The sequence below is a fragment of the Macaca mulatta genome, chromosome 19, assembly GCF_049350105.2.
Source record: "Macaca mulatta isolate MMU2019108-1 chromosome 19, T2T-MMU8v2.0, whole genome shotgun sequence".
Classification (NCBI taxonomy): Eukaryota; Metazoa; Chordata; class Mammalia; order Primates; family Cercopithecidae; genus Macaca; species Macaca mulatta.
In genome coordinates this window covers 47,760,715-47,773,458 of record NC_133424.1, presented here as the reverse complement: position 1 = coordinate 47,773,458, position 12,744 = coordinate 47,760,715, and the positions used below count along the sequence as shown (strand labels likewise).

At 41.4% G+C, this 12,744-nt stretch overlaps 1 long non-coding RNA gene across 1 annotated transcript; it reads right to left on the bottom strand.

Annotated features, from left to right (window-relative positions):
* Positions 1 to 2,429: 2,429 nt before the first annotated feature.
* On the bottom strand, positions 2,430 to 8,273 carry LOC144337469 (uncharacterized). Its single transcript, XR_013410633.1, has 2 exons — positions 7,660 to 8,273; positions 2,430 to 3,095 (listed from the first exon to the last, which is right to left on the bottom strand). It is a non-coding gene; the product is annotated as an uncharacterized LOC144337469 (long non-coding RNA).
* Positions 8,274 to 12,744: the final 4,471 nt, after the last annotated feature.

The following is a 12,744-nucleotide window of genomic DNA, read 5'->3' as shown; positions in this document are numbered from 1 at the left end:
TATCCTTGTGTCTTGGCTTTTACTTTTTGAAGTCATTAACAAATGATAAATTAATGAATAAAATGTATCCTATTATGTTTTCCTTATTTGTAATTACAGCTATATTTTTATCATATTAACATTTTTCATTTAACTTTGTTATGAACTTAATGGCATTTCACACTTACTCCAAACCATAATATAATTATCATTGTGGTATTACTGTTTGGTTTTTACTACAGTTTCTTACTCAAAAATATAAAATTTCACCATTCTTTCCATTTTCATTTGCCCCTTTATTCTTCGTGACTTTTCCCTAGCCTGCATAGGAGCTTTATTCTCATATTCAATAGGATAGGATATTGCAGTCTCATCCTGTTTTCTGCTGTCCTGCACCATTAAATTTTCTATGTCCAATGAAGGAATTCTAATTCTATTTAATAGCAACTAATATTAAAGACTAATATATGTATGTCAGGGACAGGCAGAGAGTCTGTGATTGAGATTTCTGGAGTTATATAACCCACTGTGCCACCCCCCCAAGCCCCCAACTTGCCAGAATTCATCCCTTAACCTGCAGTGTGATTGTATTTGGACATAAGGCAATGAGGATGTAATAATGTGATTCTAATTTGATACAAATGGTGATCTTACGAGAAGCGGAGGGAAAGATCTCTCTCCCTGTGCTCACACACAAAGGAAAGGCCACATGAGGACACAAGGAGAAGGTGGGAATTTAGAAGCCAAGAGAGCCCTTACCAGGAATTAAACCTGCTAATCCCTATTTTAATTAGAACAGTGAGAAAATAAGTATCTGTATTTAAGCCTCACAGTCTTTGGCATTTTCTTACAGCACCCTAAGCAAACTAAGACAGTTGTTGGTACTGAGAAGTGGGGTGCTGCTGTAACAAATACCTAAAAATGTGCAAGTTCAAGCTTTGGAACGGGGTGGTGGGCATATAGGCTGGAAGAATTCTGAGGGTGTATGCTAGAAATATATATGTAAAAATGATTCTGGGGAGGACTCAGAATCACTGGAGAGAGGGCTTCCATTTTAAAGAACACTGTCATGAACGGTATTCATGTTAAAGAAACAATCATGAACAAAATGTTGGTAGAAATATGGACATTTAAGGCCATAATGGTTTAGTCTTAGAAATGAGGAACAGTTTATTGTAGCAAGGAACTTGGCTGAATCACGCTTTAGTGTTTTGTGGAAGGTAGCGCTTCCAAGCAATGAAACTAAATAGTAGCAGAGATTTCTAATTATTGAACTTGTGGCTTGGGTTCTCTTTATTGCACATATAAAATAGGAAAGGAGAGAGTTGAATTGAAGGAGGAATTCTTAAGCAATAAGAAACTAAAATGTGAAGATTTGGGAAATTCTTAACCATACTGGGAAAAATGATGAAATGTGTATTTTGCTGTTTTGGGATAGTGTTGTGTATATGATATGTTTGTTAGATATTGTTAGTTTATAATGTTCTAGTCCTATTTCCTTCTTGATCTTCTGTGTAGATGGTCCATCCATTATTGAATGTGAAGTACTGAAGACTCCCACTATTGTAGAACTGTTTTTTTTTTTGGTTTTTTTTTTTTTGCCTGCAACATTTTGTAGTGTTTGCTTCACTTCTTTTGGGGCTCTATTTGGTGTGTTTTTGTTTATAATTATTATATCTTTTTTTTTTTTTTTTTGAGACGGAGTCTCGCTCTGTCGCCCAGGCTGGAGTGCAGTGGCGGGATCTCGGCTCACTGCAAGCTCCGCCTCCCGGGTTTACGCCATTCTCCTGCCTCAGCCTCCCGAGGGACTACAGGCACCTGCCACCTCGCCCGGCTAGTTTTTTGTATTTTTTAGTAGAGACGGGGTTTCACCGGGTTAGCCAGGATGGTCTCGATCTCCTGACCTCGTGATCCGCCCGTCTTGGCCTCCCAAAGTGCTGGGATTACAGGCTTGAGCCACCGCGCCCGGCCTTGTAAAAATTTTTGACTTAAAGTCTGTATTGTTTGATACTAGCATAGCCACCTACCTCTCTATCGCTTAACTATTTGCATGGAATCTTTGTCCATCCCTCTCACTTTCAACCTATTTACATTTTTGGATTTATGCTGAGTCTCTCATGGACAGCATATCGTTGGATCATTTTTTTCTAAATCCATCTGGCAATCTCTGCCCTTTAATTGGAGAATTTAATCAATATACATTTAAATTAATTGCTTGTAAAGGATTTACTTCAGCCATATTTTAATTTGTTTTGTGTATGTCTCTTTTTGTTTCTTAATTCTCCCAGTATTGCCGCCTTTTGTGTTTGATTTTTTTTTTTTTTTTTCTTTTGAGATCCAGTTTTGCTCTTGTTGCCCAGGTCAGAGCGCAATGGCCCGATCTCAGCTTGCCACAACCTCCACCTCCCAGGTTCAAGCGATTCTTCTGCCTCAGCCTCCTGAGTAGCTGAGATTACAGGCATGTGCCAGCACGGCCGGCTAATGTTGTATTTTCAGTGGAGATGTGGTTTCTCCATATTGGTCAGGCTGGTCTCAAACTCTTGACTTCAGGTGATCTGCCTGCCTCAGCCTCTCAAAGTGCTTACAGGCGGGAGCCACTGCACCTGGCCGGAATTTATTTATCATTTTGGTTCCTTTTATTTTCTGTACATTTTGTATTCATTTTCTCAGTGTTTACCTTGGAGTTAACACATATTCTGCTTTGAATTAATTCTACCTTAGCTTCAATCATTTACAAAAATTCTGGTCCTATACATCTCTGTCCTTCCCCATTCACATTATTATTGACAGGAATTACATCGTTACACATTGTGTGCCCATTTGCAGATATTTATAATTACTGTTTTATGCATTTACGTTTGTGTGTGTGTGTTTTTTTTTTTTTTTAGATGGAGTCTCACTGTCACCCAGGCTGGAGTGCAGTGGTGCAATCTCGGCTCATTGCAACCTCCGCCTCCTGGGTTCAAGTGACTCTCCTGCCTCAGCCTCCCAAGTAGCTGGGACGGCAGGTGCCTGCCACCATACCCGGCTAATTTTTGTATTTTTTGTAGAGACAGGGTTTCATCATGTTTCTCCAGGCTGGTCTCAGAACTCCTGAGCTCAAGGGATCCATCCACCTCAGCCTACCAAGGTGCTGAGATTATAGGCATGAGTCACCGTGCACAGCTACATTTTTCTTTAAAATCATATAGGAAGAAGACAGGAATACACGACAAAAATACAATATTGCTGGCTTTTGTATTTACCTATGTAAATACACAGTTATATAGTTACCTTTACCAATGTTCTTTATTTCTTCCTATAGCTTTGTGTTACTTTCTAGTATCTTTTCATTTCTGCATCAAACATTTACATTATTTATTTTTACTTCATTATTATTATTTTTAGAGACAGGGTCTCACCCTGTTGCCCAGGCTGGAATGCAGTGGCACAATCATAGCTCACTGCATCTTCAACCTCCTGGGCTCAAGCAATCCCTCTGACTTAGTCTCCTGAGTAGCTAGGACTCCAGGTACCATGCCTGGACTTTAAGGTGTAGCATCAGAGAGATACAGCCTTATAGAGACTGCTTACCCAACTCCCATAATTGCATAAGCCAATGCCCTCTAATAAATCTCTTAATATACAGATATCGTATGTATATATCTCTTAATGACTCTGCTTGTCTTATTCAAGCCTGACTGATACAATATCTTTCATCAGGATGAGGAGACTCCTTTATTTTCCTAGTTCTATTCCTAGCATTTCAAAAGTTTTAAATCACGCATGTATGTGGGACTGTATCAAATAATTTTTGTGTCTATTGAAATCATGTATTTTCAACTTGTATGTTGAGAGCTTATATTATCAATGGGTTTGGGATTCTGTCAGATGCTTTCCTGTTTTTGTTGTTGTTAAGGACTTTTTTGTTTTTTGAGAATCACACTGTTGCGAAGACAAGAGTACAAAGGTGTGATCATGGCTCACTGTAGCCTCGACCTCCATGGGTTCAGATGATGCTCTCACCTCAGCCTCTTGAGTAGCTGGTACTACAGTCACACCACCATGCCTGGCTAGATTTTTACTTTTTGTAGAGACAGGGTTTCACCATGGGTCCCAGGCTGGTCTCAAACTCATGGGAACAAGCAATCCGCCTGCCTTGGCCTCACAAAGTGCAGGGATTACAAGTGTCAGCCACTGCACCCAGCCTTGTTCAGGATTTTTGTGTCTATGTTCGTGAGACTCTGTAGTTCATGGTCTGCAGTTTTTCTATTGATATTTATTTATAATTTTTTTTTAAGACGGAGTTTTGCTCTTGTTGCCCAGGCTGGAGTGCAATGGTGCGATTTTGGCTCACTGCAACCTCTGCCTCCTGGGTTCAAGCAATTATCCTGCCTTGGCCTCCCATGTAGCTGGAATTACAGGAACCTACCACCATACCCAGCTAATTTTTGTATTATTTTATTTTATTTATTTATTTTAAAGATGGAGTCTCTCTCTGTCGCCCAGGCTGGAGTGCAGTGGCACCATCTCAACTCACTGCAACCTCCGCCTTGTGGGTCCAAGCAATTCTCCTGCCTCAGCCTCCTCAGTAGCTGGGACTACAGTAGCAAGCCACCATGCCAGGCTAATTTTTGTATTTTCAGTAGAGATGGGGTTTTGCCATGTTGGCCAGGCTGGTCATGAACTCCTGATCTCATGATCCGCCCGCCTCAGCCTCCCAACATGCTGGATTACAGGCATGAGCCACTGCACCCAGCCTTTCTTCTGATATTTAAAATCTGCCTTTGGTATAGGCTTAATACTGGCCACACAGTATGACCTCAGAATTGTTTCCTTCTCCTTGTCTGTTTCCTGAAAGAATTTGTGAAGTATTGGTATTATTTTTTCTTTAAATATTTTATAGATTTCTATTTATGGACTATTCTTCATGAAAATTTTAATGAAGTCCTTTTTTAGTTATAGGTCTATTCAAGTTTTGAAATTTCTTCTAGAGTTGGTTCTCGTAGTTTATGACTTATCAGAAATGTTTCCCTTTTATCTAATTTGCCTAATTTGTTAGCATAAAGTTTTAATTTTTATAGGTTTTTGACAGTGATTTCCCTTCTTTCATTTCTGATTTTGGTAATTTGTGTTCTTTTTTTCCTTGTCAAGTTTGTTATCTTTTCAAATAACTACCTTTTGGTTTCAGACATTTTCTAGTATGTGTCTTAATGTTTTCTCTTTCTTTGATTTCCATTGTGATCTTTGTTTTTCTTTTGCTTGCTTTGGATTTAGTTGCTCTTCTTTTTCTAGCTTAAGTTTCTAACTTTGCTGTTTCTTAAAAAGTTAAAATCTTAAACTTTCTCACTATACAATTCATCCACATAACCAAAAACCACATGTACCTCAAAAGCTATTTGTATTAGTTCATTCTTCACGCTGCTAGAAATAAATACCCGAGACTAGGTAATTTATAAAGAAAAGAGGTTTAATTGGCTTACGGCTCCACAGGAAGCATGGCTGGGGAGGCCTCAGGAAACTTAAAATCATGGCAGAAGGTGAAGGGAAAGCGGGCACATCTTTCGTGGCCAAAGCAGGAAGACAGAGCGGGGAGGTGCTACACACTTTTAAACAACCAAATCTCACGAGCATTCACTCAATATCATGAAAGCAGCACCGAGGAGGAAATCTGACCCCATAATCCAATCACCTCGAGGCCACCAGGCCCCACTCCAATATTGGGGATTACAATTTGACATGAGATTTGGGTAGGTACACAGACCTGAACCATATCACTATTGGGAAAAAAAGGTGGCTAGAATGCAGTGGCATGATCTCGGCTCACTGCAGCCTCCCTTCCTAGGTTCAAGTGATTCTCCTGCCTCAGCCTCCTGAGTAGCTGGGACTACAGGTACATGCCACCACACCCAGCTAATTTTTGTATTTTTACTATAGACAGGGTTTCACCATGTTGGCCAGGTTGGTCTCAAACTCCTGACCTCAAATGATCTGCCCACCTCAGCCTCCCAAAGTGTTGGGATTACAGGCATGACTCACTACGCCTGGCCTTACATCTGAAAAAACCTAGTTAACATTAAACTTTTACTAGGTAAAACGTATAGGTTTAATTTACATTTCATTCTTATCAGCGAGGATAATTATCTTTTCACATTATTGTACACTGAAATGTGTCTACCTGTATTTCATGTTAAAGCCCGAATGACTGATGGAACTAGATTTGAAGATAGGACCTTTAAGGAGATATTAAATAGGTTAAATGAAAGTTTTAAGTGTGGGAACCTAATATGATAGCGTTCTTACAAGAAGAGGAAGAGACACCAGAGATTTCTTTCTCTCCTCCAACACACAAGAAAAGCCATGTCAAGACAAAAGCAAGTGGCCATCTACAAGCGAGGAAGACAGCCCTTCACCAGAAATCAACCCTACTGGCATCTTTATTTTGAACTTCCAGCCTTCAGAACTATAAGAAAATAAATTTATGTGTTTTTGTTTTGTTTTGTTTTTGACACGGAATCTGGCTCTGTCGCCCAGGCTGGAGTGCAGTGGTGCAATCTCGGCTCACTGCAAGCTCTGCCTCCCAGGTTCACGCCATTCTCCAGCCTCAGCCTCCTGAGTAGCTGGGACTACAGGCGCCTGCCACCATGCCTGGCTAATTTTTTTGTATTTTTAGTAAAGACGGGGTTTCACCATGTTAGCCAGGATGGTCTCAATCTCCTGACCTTGTGATCCACCCGCCTCGGCCTCCCAAAGTGCTGGGATTACAGGCATGAGCCACCGTACCCGGCCTAAATTTATGTTTTTTAAGCTACTCAGTCTGTGATATTTTGTTATGACAGTTCAAACAGAAGAAAACATGCATACCAAAAAGCCATTTTTTGTTCCTTTTCTATGAACTATCTCTATATCCCGTGCTTATTTTCTTTTGGATTATTTTTCCTCATTAGATAGGCAGTACTTTCATTTCATTAAAATTAGCTTTTTCTGGGATATATGTTGCAGGTAAGTTTTCCCAGGCTATCAATTATCTTTTGGAGTTTTAGCATTAATAGTTTTTTGCCAAGTAAAAAAATTAATTTATTATTATTTTCAATTATGGGTTCTAGGATTTGTGTTAGACTTAGAATGATTTCCATGTCCTGAGGCTAACATTTTTTCCACATTATTTCTAGAACTTTTATGATTTCATCTTTCACATTTGAATCTCTGATCCACTTGGAGTAGTAGATATGAAATGTTAAGGACCTATTTTCCTTCCCTCCACAATGGTTACAATATACAGTTGTATATTATAAGCGAAGTACTAAATAATCCATATGTGTGCCCCTAATTAGAAATGCTGTCTTTATCATGTGAAGAAGAATATACTACCTACTGGGTCTGGAGTTTCTATTCCACTCCGCTGATCTGTTTGCTTATCTGTCAGAACCATGGTATTTTAAGACTTTTATTTTGTGACAGGGTCTCACTCTGTCACCCAGTCTGAAGTGCAGTAGTGCAATCACAGCTCACTGCAGTCTTGACCTCCCAGGCTCAAGCTATCCTCCTGCCTCAGCCTCCCAAAGCATTTGGGAGGATGGCTGAGACTACATTATGTGCATGTGTCAACATACCCAGCTAATTTCTGTATTTTTGTAGAGATGGTGTTTCATTATGTTGCCCAGGCTGGTCTCAAAATCCTGGGCTCAAGTGATCGTCCACCTCGGCCTCTCAAAGTGCTTTTAGTGATTACAGGTATGAACTACCGTACCCAGCCAAGGCTATTATTTTATGTTTAAACATATGGTAGAGTAAATGTTCTGAATTACTCTTTTTCAGAATTTTCCTGGCTATTCTGTCTGCCATATTGACTTTTTCACATTAACTTCAGAATTAACTTGTCTTTAATAAAACAATTATTATTAATAAAATAATTATCAGATTTGGATCACTCTAAATTATTACAAATTAAGTTTTTAAATCGCTAGGAGTTTGAGGCATCCTATATTATGCTTTTTCACTTGTTTTCTGATTAGTCCCTCCATATTCAAGTTCTCTTCATAAGGTTATACCAATTCTTGCTAATTATATTCCTTAGTAACTTACATTTTTATGTCCATCATTGCTGGGGTCTTTTACAACTTGTTCAATTGAATCTTCTATCTGTTTTTTCATATATATGTATATCATATATATTATATGTACTATTTTGGCATATTTTATATCCAGCCACCTTCTCGAAATTTGTTTAAAATTGCTTTCTAGGCTGGGCGCAGTCTAGGAAAAAAAAACAAAAATTAGCCAGCTGTGGTGGCATGTGCTTATAGTCCCAGCTACTCAGGAGGCTGAGGTGGGAGGACTACTTGAGCCCAGGAGGTTGACGCTGCAGTGAGCCAAGGTTGCCTGGAGTACAGAGCAAGACCCTATCTTTTTTTTTTTTTTTTTTTTTTTTTGAGACTGAGTTTCACTCCTGTTGCCCAGGCTGGAGTGCAATGGTGCAATCTCAGCTTACCGCAACCGCCGCCACCCAGGTTCAAGCAATTACCCTGCCTCAGCCTCCCAAGTAGCTGGGATTACAGACATGTGCCACCATGCCCAGTTAATTTTGTATTTTTAGTAGAGACAGGGTTTCTCCATAGCAAAAATTGTTTATAGCCAGTTTCTCAAGGATATGTGAGGCTGGGAAGGCTGAGGAAGAGGACTTTTTGTGAGGTGGGACTATTTTTGGGAAGAGCTGTGGGTGTGTTCTCAGCACCCTGAGGAAAGGAGGTGGATGTTTCCTCCTCTAATCAAACCAAGCAAGTTGACCCGATCCATCCCAGTCCCTCTAATATCCAAAGGGGAGTGTGTTAAGAGAGTTCCCAGGAGAACGTTACCTTTTTTCCTGCCATTTAGGGGAAACAGAGATAGGAACTTGATTCGCACGTGGTGACAGGATATGGACCATATGGAGTAAGCTGACCTCAGGAGATCTTGGATCCTGTTCTAGAGAACTTCTGGAGGATCAATGTGACCCACCAGAAAAGGATGACCACAGTATGCCTACAGTTAAGGAAAGGATTTTAAGTGGCCTCTGTAAACAGGATGTTCTGACAACATGGCCTCCCCTGCAGTTGAAGATCTGCAGCAAGGTATTTGCTTAGAAACCCGTAAAAACGCCTAACAATAAGAAAAAGGCTGAGCTTTGACTATCCGTGAAGGCAGGAGAGAACCAAACACTGATTATAACAATACCAGTTAAGTAAGACCTTTCCTGTCTCTTTTATTTTTTATTTTTATTTTTTGGGATGGAGTCTCGCTCTGTTGCCCAGGCTGGAATGCAGTGGCGCGATCTCGCCTCACTGCAAGCTCCGCCTCCCGGGTTCAAGTAATTCTCCTGCCTCAGCCTCCCCAGCAGCTGGGACTACAGGCGCCCGCCACCACGCCTGGCTAATTTTTTGTATTTTTAGTACAAATGGGGTTTCACCGTGTTAGCCAGGATGGTCTCGATCTCCTGACCTTGTGATCTGCCCACCTCGGCCTCCCAAAGTGCTGGGATTACAGGCGTGAGCCACCGCGCCCGGCTCTTTCCTGTCTCTTACCTTTCTTCCTTCCCCTTCCTCTTCTCCTACTTTAGGGAGGCTGAGCAATCTACTGTTGGAGGAAGCTGAGAAGACCATGGAGAGGAAATGGAAGCTGCTCACATACTCCTTTCCTCATTCCTTTCCATCTTTACATAAGATTCAGCTGTAGGAAGAAGTCTTAAACAGTTTAAAGTACTAATAATTATAATACACCAGGTATTTCATTTAGCAAATTAAGGCTGATCTTGTCTACTGGATTTTTTTTTTTTTTGAGACGGAGTCTCGCTCTGTTGCCCAGGCTGGAGTGCAGTGGCGCGATCTCGGCTCACTGCAAGCTCCACCTCCCAGGTTCACACCATTCTCCTGCCTCAGCCTCCCGAGTAGCTGGGACTACAGGCGCCTGCCACCGCGCCCAGCTAATTTTTTGTATTTTTTTTTATTAGAGATGGGGTTTCACTGTGTTAGTCAGGATGGTCTCGATCTCCTGACCTCATGATCTGCCCGCCTCAGCCTCCCTGGATTTTTGACTACAATGACACGTGCCAGACATTTCATCCAGAGGCAGGAAAAAATACCATCTCACAGAGAAGGGCTGCAAGAGACAATTATGGGAGAATCGTTTTTTTTTGAAAATACAAAATTTTACTCTGGAATAGGTTAAAGACCTAATTGTGTAAGATAGAACTACAAAGTCAATAGACAAAAATGTAGAAGAATTTCTTCGTGACCTTAGAAAAGAAAAATGTTTCTTTTTTTCTTTTCTTTTTTGAGACAGAGTTTTGCTCTTGTTGCCCAGGCTGGAGTACAGTGGCACGATCTTGGCTCACTGCAACCTCCATCTCCCAGGTTCAAGAAATTCTCCTGACTCAACCTCCTGAGTAGCTGGGATTATAGGAGCCCGCCACCACACCCGATTAATTTTTGTATTTTTAGTAGACACGGGGTTTCACCATGTTGGCCAGGCTGGTCTTGAACTTCTGACCTCAGGTGATCCACCCACCTTGGCCTCCCAAAGTGCTGGGATTACAGGTGTGAGCCACTGCTCCCAGCCAGAAAAATGTTTCTTAAATAATAATACCATAAGCCATACACATATACACAAACACATAACAATATTAAAATAAGTATTTCTATTTAATAAAAAGTATAATAAACAGAATACATAAGAGGATATCAGCAGAGTCTAAAACTGTCAGGGAGCTAATATCTAGAAAATGTAAGAAACATTTGAACCCAGGAGGCAGAGGTTGCAGTGAGCTGAGATTGTGCCACTGCACTCCAGACTGGGCAACAGAGCAAGACTCTGTCTGAAAAAAAAAACAAAAAACAAAAAATACATGGTTATGAGATAGCTGCTCTGCATGTAGCATGATATCCACATTCCAGACAGAAAGGGGGAAAAGAATGCATGCGCACCGAGACTGCCCCACACCATCCCCACACCTTTAAAGAACTGCCTGAGGGGCTAGGCGCAGTAGCTCATGGCTGTAACCCCAGTACTCTGGGAGGCTGAGGCGGGTGGATCACCTGAGGTCAGAAGTTCGAGACCAGCCTGGCCAACATGGTGGAACCCTTGTCGCTACTAAAAATACAAAAATTAGCCGGGCATGGTGGCGGGCGCCTGTAATCCCAGCTACTCAGGAGCCTGAGGCGGGAGAACTGCTTGAACCTGGGAGGTGGAGGTTGCAGTTAGCCGAGATCATGCTACTGCACTCCAACCTGGGTGACTGAGTGGAGACTCCGTCTCAAAAAAGAAAAGAACTGTCTGAGAAGCCCAATCTAAGAACTTTAACTTACATCAACAGGAGAAGCTAGAACATGTAGAGTTTGGGTTTTTTTGTTGGTTTTCTGTTTGTTTTTCTTTATTTAAGCAGAGCAAACAAACAACATCAGGACTTTTATAGCAATAAAGAAGGGAATGGATATTGGGTTAGCCACATATGTGGCAAAACAATGAATAGTATCTACAATTTAATATATTAAATAGCTTTCAATTATGTAGGAAGTTAAAATATCACTTATAACATTAGATACATGTCAATATGTGCATATACAAATATGTGTATTTGTATGTATATGCATATATATCTACATATGTATATAGGTAAAACCAAACTAGGCATACATGATAAACTGAACAATTTGCTATATTAATAAGAGAAAATTGCCGGGCGCGGTGGCTCACGCCTGTAATCCCAGCACTTTGGGAGGCCGAGGCGGGCAGATCACAAGGTCAGGAGATCGAGACCACGGTGAAACCCCGTCTCTACTAAAAATACAAAAAATTAGCCGGGCGCGGTGGCGGGCGCCTGTAGTCCCAGCTACTCAGGAGGCTGAGGCAGGAGAATGGCGTGAACCCAGGAGGCGGAGCTTGCAGTGAGCCGAGATCGCGCCACTGCACTCCAGCCTGGGCGACAGAGCGAGACTCCGTCTCAAAAAACAAACAAAAAAAAAACAACAACAACAAAAAAGAAAATTAGGAAGATATTTCCAAAGAGAAACGTAAGATTCCAGGTTACCTGTTAAGTCCTTTTCAGCATTTGCTAAGAGAAAAAAAAAAAAAAAAATCAGCCGGGCACCGTGGCTCATGCCTGTAATCCCAGCACTATGGGAGGCAGAAGCGGGCAGATCACGAGGTCAGGAGTTCGAGACTAGCCTGGCCAACATAGTGAAGCCCCGCCTCTACTAAAAATACAAAGGAAAAAAATTAGCCGGGCATGGTGACCGGCACCTGTAAGCCTAGCTACTCGGGAGGTTGAGGAAGGAGAATCGCTTGAACCTGGGAGGCAGAGGTTGCAGCGAGCCGAGATCGCCCCACTGCACACCAGCTTGGGCGACAGTGCGAGACTCCGTCTCAAAAAAAAAAAAAAAAAAAAAAAAAAAATCATGTCCTGGAAAAACAAAGCATTTCAGGAACAAAGAGAAAACTTCAAGGCACCTTAAACATGGCTTTTAGATATCACAACCACTATTTCCTCTCCTCTGGGGAACCTCTCTTGGAGGACATAAATGAGAAGGGAGAAGACAATACACCTCCCCTGGTGCCCAAATGACAACGCCAGAGCTTACTCTGCGTTCCCCTCCCCCACCATGGGAGGGCTATCAGAGGAAACTGGGGCTTCCAACTCAAACTCAGTGTCATAGAAAAATCCCCTTTACTATCATGGGACCGAGGTGTCTTCTGCTGTCATATATGACTATGTGTGACATTTGGTCAAAGACACACAAACACAGTCTCAACTCC